Source organism: Manduca sexta, chromosome 2 (genome assembly GCF_014839805.1).
Source record: "Manduca sexta isolate Smith_Timp_Sample1 chromosome 2, JHU_Msex_v1.0, whole genome shotgun sequence".
NCBI classification, from domain to species: domain Eukaryota; kingdom Metazoa; phylum Arthropoda; class Insecta; order Lepidoptera; family Sphingidae; genus Manduca; species Manduca sexta.
Window position 1 is genome coordinate 3860260 of NC_051116.1, and position 13013 is coordinate 3873272.

A 13013-nucleotide genomic window follows, 5' to 3' on the forward strand; every position below is an offset into this window, starting at 1 on the left:
GTATATAGGTACTATATGTATAAGTACGAGCTGTATGCCGTTCTGATGATAATTAGATTCTACATAAAGAGAAGTCGACATGAATCGAGTTGTATAGATCCTTAGTTATTGCGCACTTGTCCTTTTTCTTGTTTAAAGTTTGATCTCGAAATTGTACAACATAGGAGTGGCAAGTTGTTGTTAATTCAATATTATAGAACGTACTATTTAGAATCAAGGCTATCGGACACTTTTCAGCTAGGCTATTTCATTAAGTTATCTAAAAGCATAACGGCACGCCTTGCACATCCAGCTATATGTTAAGCCAAGCCAATACTACGAAAGTTATATGCTGCAACTTTCAATCAAGCTTGGGTTTTTGGTCTCTCAAATGTGAGAGTCCCCTTGCGTGGATACCACTGCATTGCCTATTTCTGCCGCTAAGCAGAAGTGTATAGTCACTGTTGTGTTCCGCTTTGAAAAAACATTGTCACTACTGGACACAATTAGACTTAACATCTCATATCTCAGGATGGTGAGCGCAGTGGAATATCAAACAATACTTTGTAATTCAAGTATTGCATGGTGTCTCTACTGTTTATGTGCGGCTGCATCGCTTACCATCAGGCGAACGGTAAGCTTGTCTCGTCATTCAAAGCAATAAAAAAAGCCCGTCAGAATCATTGTCTACGGTCCGCCGTTGATTGTTCGTGACGTCAGATCCAACTGTTTAATTGACGAATATTGCCTATAAATACCCAAAACATTCATTTCAGGCGACATGCAAGCCCTGCTAGCTCATTCGGTAGAGCATGAGACTCTTAATATCAGGGTCGTGGGTTCGAGCCGCACGTTGGGCGGCAATCGTTTTTCTGTGAAGGTTGCGGTTGCATGCACTTGCGCACCCCGCGACCTTCTGTATTAGGGAGTGAGAGTCGAATGGTTGGGTTTTAGTCGGAGGGACGGTTTATACCGGCGAGTCCGGCAGAAATACGTAAACGGATTTCCTCGTGTTAAAAAAAAAAGAAAAAAAGGGGACATTCAATTGTGTGCACTTGTATAGAAATATTGTCCGTCTGATAAAATCATCATCAACATCATCATTAGCCGCAGGATTTCCACTGCTGAACATAGGCTCCAAAGATTTCCAGATCAACCTATTGGAAGCGGCCCGCATCCAGCGACCTCCTGATAAAATATAATTCTAAAATAAATAAGTAATTTTACATTTATACTTCACCCTTCTGTTTTAAAAGATAATAAAAGATCAACATCCAGAAGTCTATAGGAATATAAAGTCATAAATAACTTGCCCCGAAATGACGCGGCGACGATAAAAGCTATGATAATGAACTGACCCTTAAGTACTTTTCACCCTCATCACGAAATTCTATAGTTGACCCACAAACCTTTAAGGGTCTGAGATAAGCATGACTATATATATTTTTGAAGGCAGTGAAGTGAAATTGATAGTTTATATAGGTGGACGGTAAAATGCTTCATTGGTGTAGTGAGTGTACTAGACACGGGCAGTGAAGTTCGGGGTTCGAATTCCAGATTTTTTTGCGGGTTTTTGAAAATCATTGGTCTAGGGACGTTCGGGGTTCAAATCCAAAAAAAAAAAATCCCGGCTTTTAATTTGAAAACAATTAAGTAATGTACTTGTATGGTCAGTGTTTAATGTTAGATATATTTTTTTTATATTGGCACGAAATAGTTACCCCTGAGGTAACTTTTCTTTTTCAGGGGTAGGCAGACTTGTAACACACTTACATTTCGCATGCTAAGTAATAGCGATCAAATCTTGTCATTTACCGAAAATAATAGGGTATTTGACTTTTAATTTCAACATTTTTAAATATGTAACAGCAACCAGTACAAAAAAGAAAGTCTTCTGAAAAATATTAAAATTGGGTAAGAAATGAGACAGTAATTCAAATTTCAAATATTGCTACGTGCAGGAGTGGGCGTGGAGTGGGGATATCGCTCCATCTCTTTCTTTCGCACGCATCGTAATGCCCGCTGACGTCACATGCAAGTATTTCGTCTCTTTTCTGTTTTTTGACACTCATCTCTTCTATCTAACTTCAATGGCTTATAACTTGTGGATATTTACACAATTCAATGATTTCTTCTGTTTAAAAATTTATACGACGTACATATTTGATAAAAGTTATAAAAAAAAACAAATACCCTATTCCAGACTTCGGGATGTTACTAAAAACTCGTTGTTCGTAAGAATCTCCGGTATCTTCCATCACAATTTTCACTTGTTGCTGCCTATCCCCTAAGCTACTGTCGTGAATAAAAGCGATCCAGAGCCCACTGTAACATTCACTTACATATTTCATAAGCCCCCGAAACCGAAGCACGTATTTTTATTATTTATTACACGCGGTCTCGGCCTTTTCACAACGCTTTATTAAAAATACATCTCCCAGTTGCTATAATTTGATAGAAATCGTATTTTTCTATTTTAGGATATTTTTTTTTACTTAGGCTTTAATGCTAATATTATAAGAGTATTTCGCAAAATAAATGTGCGTAACGAAATAGTTTTATGAAATATTGTTTTATTATTTTTTTGTCTGTTTTTTTTGTTTGTTTGTCTGAGCATATTCGTTCTATAAAATAATATTATATAGGTTGTATGTTTTAAGACATACAAAAAAGAATCAGATGCGACTGAAATGTATCGTAATACATCATAAAAAGCTTTTTCGTTGCGTACATTTATTTTAAGAAATATAAATGCGAAAGTTTGTGAACATGTTTCGGTGTTAGAAATAAACGTAGAAACTATTCAACGAATTTGGAAGAAATTTTCACACAGATAAAGCTCACACACCTATCTCTAAAGGGGTAGAAGTAACCAGGGTACCTACTTTTCGCTTTGTGTGCTCCGTCCCATGATGTGATGGGGCGAGTCCAACGCCATTTCGGAGACAAAAAGGCATGTTCTTGTGCTCCGTCCCATGATATGGGCGAGTCTACCGCCATATCAAACGCAAAAGGGCATTTTCAGGATTTGCAAAATATTATCAGCTATTTGGATTTTTTTATTGCTTTGAATGACAAGACGAGCTTGCCGGACGTGATAGTAATTGATACGTCCGCCTATAAACAGTAGAAACATCATCCAACTTTTTTAATTACAAAGTATTTTTTGGTATTCCACTGCGCTAAATTCATTTGGTTATCTGCCATTCAAGGAATTTTAGTTCTATTTCCAATGAATATAAGGTCGTCAGTAAATAGAAACCATTAAATTAGATATTAAACGACAATCATTGCTCGCAAACGTGATTTTAATCCTAAAAGGAATAGTTTCTCCGCAATACATATCCGGTCTTTACCGAGAACATGTTACTATTTAAGGAAAATTCTTAGAAATAATCTGTTTATGTTTTCTATACGAATATGTCCGTATTGTTTTGTTGGAAGTGGATTTCCGTCTAATGTATGTCATATTGTGTTTAATAAATTGTTTTTACTATGTAGCGATCATGTCACTGTTTTTAGGAAGATTTTTAATGTCTAAATATAGTCATATTTATGGTTTACTATGTAGACCAAGCCACTTAACCAAAAGCAATTTATCGACTGTAAAACGAAATGCAAATACGGATTTGCAAGATTGTTTATTAATAATTTCATGATGTTGGCTAGATAGGATTTAAAAGTATAGAAAATTGAATCATTTTCTTTAATGTCAGCTTTTTTAACCGCCGTAGAGCAAGTTTGATTGTTTCTATATCAATTGTCCTTGATAAATTATTTTCCTTGCATTCTCGACCATTTTTTTTTTGTAAAAACAAGACTCAAAATCACGATAGATCCATTACCAAAAGAGTCATGGATGAACTCTACATAACTAAATTGTATTTGTCTAGTGTAATAGCTATCTATTTGTAAAAGCTGGTGCAATTTTATCTATGCGTGTACAGATAAAAAGCCGTCTGGCCATCACTCGCCTATTATTGACTTGGTCATAGTCAGACATTCGAAATTTAAAATATAGCTAGACACAAGGATTGCACCCCATCCTTGTTCATCTCAGTCGTCTGTCTGCCGTCGGTGGGCCCGCACGCTCGCTCCCGCCGCCCGCGCGTTCCAGACACAAAAAACATATAATCTGTGCGTGTTTTTTGCAATTTAACACCCGCCATTACAGTGTGTGTGACTTTTTTTGGATTGTTCTGGCAACTGGCATCAAAGCATACAGCCTTGTAAGTTTTTTTCATCCTTTTATATTCGTGCTTGTTTATTGATTCTGTTTTGTTTTGTGAATTTTATTTGTTTCATTAACGGTTATTTTTGAAGTGGTGTACGGTTTTTAATTTTATTTGGTATTGACATGTGTACGGCGTTGTTTTTTAAAATCTTAGTCAACATAAACTCTTTAGCTTTCGACTAGACAACGAAGCAGCAGATTGTTTTAATAGTTTTAAAGATTTATGGCAAAGGATTCGGTCCGTGCAGCCGGTGTCAGACCGCATGTCGGTAATGGGTCGAATCTACATCTCAGTATGGGTAAAGATGAATTATTACTCATAATATTGGGGTAATGGTCGAAGAATATTCTTACGGCGTTTTTATATTTCACCGTTCAGGTAAGGTCATAAAATATTCTTGTCATATGATGACTTTTTCACAGTAAAGTACACGTGCGATTTGATGAGTCATTATATTTAATAAAATATATATAACGGTTATGAAATTAGTAATAATATAAAATAAAAAGGTCACATAAATTTAGATTAGAATCTAGATAGTCATGACTGTAAAGTAAATTATATTTATAATAAATAGTAATTACTTGTGTAATTTTAGAAAAAGTTATGACATGTAGATTTATGTATACTAGTTAAAATAGAATTGTTTAAACAATTGTATATTTATTTATCCTTTATAAAAGTATGAGAAAAGCATTTGGAAAATATGTTTTGTATATTGAAATAAAAGTATTTTTACGGATTTTATTGCGGTATTTAAAATTATAGTTTCTCCCGTCATTACGAAGTCTGTAGTCACACTGGTGTAATTAAAAGTTTAATTACATAAATAACTCCATTTCCATTTCTGTTTAGTGTAAATATTATATTTCTGTTTTTTATAGATGGGAATGTACGCAGTAGTCGTTAAAATGTTTTTATTATGAAGGAACCGTGTAGGGAACACGACTACAGCTTAATGGAAAGGATAGAGTAATAAATATAGTATGACATATGTTTACGCTTTAATCTTTGAAACGTATATAGATGTGATTATTGCAATGATAGATGTTATATCAGTTTTATGATAACGGCGAGCTTATCGCCATATCGAGCACAACAATCTCGTGCAGGGAAATACTTTATAATATTTTAAATCGCTTATTCTGTTAGACTTTAGATCCTGGCATGACATCAGTTTGAGTTAATTTTATAACACTGGCGTAATGATTTTTACGCTCTTTGAAATAAAATCTATTTTCTGATTTTATCAAGGATATGTTTTTATAGTCAATAGTCGTGACACTAAACGGACTTGTGGGTGCAAGATGACATGAGGGACTTTCAGTTAACACTCTAGGCTATTTGGTAAATATTTGAATATATGAAGGATTTCTCCTGTATACCTGATATCCACAAGAATTTATATTTGAAATCCCGCACTAGGCCGGCGTGGTGGACTAATGCTTAAATCCTTTGAGAAGAGTCTGTGCCCAACAACGAGTCAGTGTAATCGTTATAAAAGTGGGGCAGGGCTAGATGGGAAGGAAGAGTGGGAGAAGGATAAGGAACCGTCTTAGGATGAGCGGAAGGGAGAGGGCGAGCGATTGTTCGCGGTCCCTTATAGGCTTCCGTGTGAATTTTGCAACCAAGAGGTAGACACGTTCCACTATGTGCCTAGTCATAATGTCCCTCCAAGCATGGGCGTGCAATCGGTATGGACGCCGAGCGCACAAGAATTGCCTCGAGAGGGGGGGGGGACCCTCGCAAGTTCCACAAGGGTGTAAATGATTCCCATTAATCACAAGACCTAGGGGTGTTGTCGGACTCTCCTAAAATGTAAGTTGACGTATTTGATACTATTTTTAACTTAACTTTAGGCGATTCCGAATGATGAAATCATGATGCGTCATAGTTTTTTTAGTTTATTTTATTTGTGCAGTGATGCTTATCACGATGATGTAGTTTATTCCGAAAAGTCAGCAGCTTTTATGGTCACGGAGGAGATTGAAGTGTTGGTCGTCCGAAAAGTCAAAGTATATCTACATTTTACAATTACTTTAATGTCTATGTAAGCAGTAAGAAGTATAAACATACAATTGTATCACCAAAGGTAACAAGGTATATACCTAGTGCCTTGCTACGAACGAATTTCCATACTATAATAGCAGCCTGTCAACATATTGGTTACTATTCCATTCTCGGACATGTTCCATAGAGGACACTATGGGATAGAGGAATATCATTTATACTTTGACAGTATCAGTATAAGAGTTAAATTCTCTCAATGAAAAGAAAAGAAATTTTGTTTGAAATTATATACAAATATGTAAATATGTGGGTGTGTCTGTATGCACAGGCACACATACACCCTCTCACATACACACATATGGGCAATTAGAGAGCCGATTTTTCGCCATTTGAAATCCTTCGCTTATGATAGCGAGTGAGACTATCGCCATAATGAGCGCAAACTCCAGACTCAAGGTTGATACGGGCAGAAGAAACAATATTGTTTTTACCCACCCGGGGTCGAACCCAAGACTGCTATAAAACCCCGCCACTGACAGTCAACTTAATTGTAATCTAAATCATAATTTTTGTTTGTGGGTAAAATAACATCAGTGTTTCAGTACATGTCACATCAGTAACTTTAGTTTATTTGGATTTTTCTTTGCCTAGAGATTTTTTGTCATGGCAAAGTGACCCCACTGTACTTAATGGTAAGCGGAGTTCAGTCCTAGTATCGACTGACAAGAGATAATCAACCCCCCCCCCCCCTCTGAGGTAATTCTTGTGCGCTCGGTCTCCCTACCGAATGCACGGCTATGCACAGAGTTCAGTGTGTATACCTCATGGTTGCTAAATTCACATTGAGGCCTATAAGGGCTCGCGAACATCTCCCATACTTCCTTCCCACCTATTCCCCTAGGGACTCCTGTGGTTGCTTAGGCGGGGGATCGCCTGTACACCTTTCGCAGGGTACCTACAGTGATGACCACAGTGGTTCCCAAAAAAAAAAGAGATAATCCCTCGCCAGTCGACATAACAATGCCTTTGAAACGGATATTCTCACATCTAACAGAATGCATATGCAATTTACGTGAAAATCATATTGACCTTAGGTAGATAGGCGATGGTCCAATCTCAAAGGCAATTATCCGGCCGATAGTGAGATCCACCTGGATAGACTGTTATAGCAAACCGTTTAAGATTTACATATTGAGAGAATTTAGATAATGGAATGTAAAGTATTGGCTTTGAAATAGGTTTTAAATGATATATTTAAAGTATAAAGTAATTATTTCGCACTTTAATTAATATAATAATAATAATAATAATACTTTTTAATGTATATACACAGATTTCAATGAAATTTGTGGACTTGCGTGATTCCTTTTTCGTTTATAGAATATTCGCGAAATGGTACCTTTATAATATAGTTTCATTTTAGTTATTTTTAATATCATGTTAAAATGTCGGTGAATTGTTTTAATGAAGTTTAGCGGAGCTATTTGTTATGTCTTGTACATTTATTTTGTGATACAGTATCTATATCTTAAGAATTTGGTTTAAAAGGCGCAGCCATTGCCTCTTTTGTGTATTCGTCTTGTACATTTCTTCCTATGAAGTCATAGGAATAAAAAGTATAGCACTCACAAGTAACGTAGCTACTTATTAGTAAAAGAATTTTCAAAATCGGTTTAGTATTTCCTGAGATTAACGCGTTCAAACGAACAAACTCTTTAGCTTTATATATTAGTATAAATTAAGGAAAAATACTCTCACGGTTAGAGCACGCATTTTGACCATGTGTGTTCCGTCCCATGATGTGATAATGAGCCTATCATCATATCGGGCATAAATTCCAGACTCTGGGCCCACACTGAGCAGAAAAACTCAATACCACTTCAACATACAAAATAATAATACTGAATAAATCACTCATCCAAAATGTTATTTCATAAGGCTCCATAAATAAATTTAAAGCCGAAAATAGACTTTAATTACAAAGGCTTACCGTTTAAAATACCTTCCATTTATGTGAGATTAAACAGTATTAATTTGGTCCATTTGAAATGGCTTGAATTGATGTGTACCAAATATTCAATTATAATGTTAACTTGCTACAGCTCGTGGCTCCGTCCGCATGATAACATTTTTCCGGAATATTAGTCCGGAGTTATATTTTCTGGCGATAAAATGGAGCTTATATTTTGAGTTAGACCTCTAGTAATGCATCAGTGAAAACTGCAGTCAATTCCATGCAATACTTTTTGCGTCAAGTGCGTACAAACATATAGACAAAAATTAAAAAAACTGTCGTATTGGCATAATTGTGTTGACTACCGAGGGATAATCGGCAGTCGACATTCTATTAGACTCCACTCCAGTTACCATAACGAGTGGGGTCACATTGCCATGTACGTTTCAAAAAAACAAGACGAAATTCGGGTGCACTACTTTCGCCTCTGCCTAACCTCTCGGGGATCGAGGCGTGAGCTTATTTCCTATGTGATCAATCTTGCCTAATCCTATTAGTATGTCAGTGAGTTATAAACACTCATAAGGTAATGGAATAATTAACCATTAAAGCTATGAACAACATGTTTATGACAAAGGAAAAATCAATATTCGCCATCCATTGTAGAACAAGGTGTTTTCCATATTATGACACGCTTACAATATACCATGAATTTTTATTACGAGATCCTTAGTTGTCAGCGTCAAAGGTTTATTATATGGTATTATAAGTATGAATATTTGTAAAATATATTTTTATTTAGGACTAGCTTTTGAACTTACTTACGACAACTTCAACACAATATTATCAGCTATTCTTACAATAAGAGAGGTTAGAAATAATAATAATAATAGCAGGCAGATGTTCTTTTGTTCCCTAATGGTCCCTTGGGTATTTGGGTATTAATGAGTACAAAAAAAAATTTCTTAACATTTTCGCTTATAACTTTTTTATTTATAGTTCTACGACAAAAGTTACTAAACCAAAGTTGTAGAGAATTTAATTTGCAACAAAAAGTGTTTATACATTTTTTTTGTCAGATAAATAGTTTAAGAGATACATCGTAAAAACCATTTAAACCCCTATTTTCAAGATGGCGGCCGTGGGACAAAGGTGGCGACCCCACAAACTTGGTTTTAGCTTTTAGACTGACCCCCTACACTACAAAAAAATAAAATTGCGTCCTCTAAAAAACGCAAGGTAAGGCCTAAAAAATGTAACATTTCAATGGACTAAAAACAATTTACAAATAATATCTAATGTAGACTACATTATTACAAAGAATGCTGGTTATTAACTCGACAACAAAATGGTATATGAAATGTGGAATTTGGCACTGGATATCTCCTTTGACCGCAACCATTGTACCTCGAATTGGACTCGAACTAAATAAGTCTTCTTGTGAGTTGTGAAATTTTGTCTGAACAAACTAGAAACAAGTTTATTGTAGTATTTTGTTAATTTGGAATGATATTTGTGTTTTGAGTTGATAATATGTATGTTTTTTGTGTGATTTTTGTTTGATACGACAGTAGGTGGACTAGCGTATCATGAGCCAGAAATATTGTTGGCGAATTGTCCATACATTCTCTATGACTACTAGGGGCCTATGCTAGTATCTTTATAAAGTAAATGTTTAAGGTTTTGCCCGCGTAAAAGCGGCGATAGCCTAGTTGGGTGTGGAACGGACTGCCGAGACGAATGTCCGCAGGTTCAAATCCCAAGGGCACACACCTCTGGCTTTTCTAAAAAATCATGTGTGTATTCTTTGTGAATTTATCGTTCGCTTTAACGGTGAAGGAAAACATCGTGAGGAAACCTGCACATCCGAGAAGTTCTCTATAGGAATTTCGAAGGTGTGTGAAGTCTACCAATCCGCACTAGGCCAGCGTGGTGGACTAAGGCCTAATCCCTCTCAGTAGTAGAGGAGGCCCGTGCTCAGCAGTGGGCAAGTATATAATACAGGGCTGGTATTATTATATTGCCCGCGTAAAAGAGTTTTCCGTAATAAAAGTCCCGCTATATATTTTTCCGGGATAGAAAATAGCCTATCCTTCCCAGTTTTTCAAACTATCTCGATACTAAATTTCATCGCAATTCGTTGGGTGGTTTTTGAGTTTCTTGGTTTCAGACAGGCAGACAGAAGCGTTGGGGGACTTTGTTTTATAATATATGTTTGTTGATTTTTTAAGGGAAACAATTCCGTCATAATTTATTGTTATGTAACTTAAATAGTTTACGCATCGCACGCGAAAGAATCTCCCAAATGGAAAAAAATCCCCGTTTTTGCAACATTTTTCATTGATGTTTCGTTCTAGTCAAAGCGTTATGTTATACAGCCTATAGTCTTCCTCGAAAAATGGGCTATCCAACACTAAAATAATTTTTCAATTCGAACCAGTAGTTTCTGACATTAACGAGTTCAAACAAACAAACTCTACAGCTGTATATAATAGTATAGAGTATAGATAAACAAGAAATATAATGAGTGCATCGGAGTGTTTTGGTGCAACTGTGTATATTCTGTTATAAACTTAGATCGTTGCAGAAATATGCGAGTGTCATTGCCTTGAAGCGCCTTTAAAATATTTCTAGTACTTTACGACAGTCATAAAAATGCTAGCCAGAAATCGACGGCACATTGTGTAATGGGTTTAACAAATGATTTACGCTGAGAAATTCCTTTGCACTATTTTTAAAGCAAAGCTGCAAAAATATTTGTCTGCCGATTGATACATTCGACTGTGTTTTTTTGTATTAGACCACGCAAGGACCGGGGGAAATTAATGGGATAATGGAATCTCCCGGCATAGCGACTGTCCTAGAAAGTTGGGAGAGGATATCTGGGGATGAAAGTGTAGAGGAAGGAAAGGAACTCTTTAAGAATGGGAGGAGGGGATAAGGTCAGCAAAATGTTCATGAGCCAACCTAGGCTTCAATGTGAATTGGCAACCATGAGGTATACATACTTCTAAGGTTTGTTTCTAGTCGGTGGCAGTAATCCACATTAACCTATCTCAATCTACCAAAGAAATGTCACATTTTTTATTCGGTTGTATCAAAAAGTTTTATAATTACGTCAAACAAATAACATGTTTGATCAATTCATTAAATTTACTAAGTCGACGAAAATTATAATAGTTTTAATCAGTTTAAGCCTTGTTAAACATGCACGAGAGTTTGAAACTGTGAAAAAATTTAAAGAAAATGTCGTTGAACTGCCCTGAACTTAACAATATAGCTTTTATTCGCCGCTGTGCCTGCGTAAAAGTTTTTTATGTTAAATAATTGATTATTAAATATTTCTTATGTTTATGCGAATGGTAGGCATCGATATAAAATTATTCTTTAAAGTATTCGAAACCGAAGAAGGCTTAGTTTTATTTGAATAATTTATTATTATTCATACGTAAAAACATTGGACGCCATTTTTTTCTCTTTATTTTCATCAAACGCTGAAACTGAAGCCGAAATTTAACGTTTCTAAATTTCTTCCTATACAAACAAGTTAACGTCAAAAAGATTTGAATAAGTTTTTACAACCATCATGACTAATCCCAGGTATATGGAATCTAATGTCTGGATTTTTGTTATAAAAACCCTGACATAATTATTTTATTATTTGTAGGTAGTATATTATATATCCGCCCGGTTAGCGACCACCGTACGCAAGGTGTTAAAACCCGGCATAGTGCCACACGTGACTTGCGTTCCGGGATCAGCCTGTGTATATACAGTTCCAACAGGCCGGCATAATTGTGTCGACTGTCGAGTGGTTATCATCTCTCGTCAGTCGAAATTCTAATGAACTTACTTCTTTTACCATCAGGTGCTGGTCACTTTGTCGTGGCCGCATAATCAAAACTGTCGCTGAACTGTTACAATTATTCCACGTAAATGTGTCGTTCCATCAACCTGTGCATATCCGGTTCCAACAAGCCGGCATAATTGTATAATATGTCGACTGACGATAAGTAACCATCTTATGTCAGTCATAATTGTGTAGTATGTTGAGAGGTAATCATCTCATGTCAGTCGTAATTCTTTTGGACCTCACTTCACTTATTATGAGATGCAGTGGCGTCAACTTGTGTCCGTATAAAAAAAAGGCCCGACTTGAAAATCGAACCCAGGTCACACCCGTACATCCACGAGACCATAAAGACGTCAGATGAAGGCTATAGTATACAGACATAAATAACTCACCTACAGACATAAATAAGTAATGTCGAGTACGCCGAGACAATAGTAGTGGTTGCATTGGCTTGCTAAATAATTAATGAAAGCTTTCGTAAGAAATCGGTAAAAGTCAACGCTTGCTCTTGCGCATTAATTTCAATGAGAATGGAAAATTACGCAACTTGTATTCGTTTTAGTTAATGTATAAAACTGCTTTGAGACTAAAGAGAATTTGGGTAAAGTATAATACTCCTAGGTGCACTGGTACAAAGTACTTTTACTGGTGGTAGGTCTCTCATATGTGAGTGTCCGCCTGGGTAGGTACCACCGCAATGTCTATTTATGTTGTCAAGCAGCAGTGTGTCATTGTTGTGGCCTAGTTTGAAGGACATTGTACCAATATAACTACTGGACATAAGACTTAATATCTCATGTCTCAGGATGGCGAGGATTCAAGTATAGTTTGGTATCCCACTGCGTTGTGTTATGTTGTGTTGGATGGTGTATAATATACTGTGTATGGATGGTCGTATCGATTATCACCAGGCGAACGGCAACCTTATCTCGTCATTCAAGTAGCGACAAAAAAAAAAACATAAATTCACGCCTTCTATCTT

General features: G+C 36.1%; 1 protein-coding gene across 1 annotated transcript in view; it reads left to right on the forward strand.

Moving 5' to 3' along the window:
* The first annotated feature begins 4059 nt into the window (after positions 1-4059).
* LOC115452970 (sperm surface protein Sp17) overlaps positions 4060-13013 on the forward strand; it is a 171233-nt gene continuing 162279 nt past the window's right edge. The window contains exon 1 of the mRNA XM_037438052.1: positions 4060-4208. The gene's annotated coding sequence lies outside the window, so the exon portion shown is untranslated. The remainder of the gene's footprint in view (positions 4209-13013) is intronic.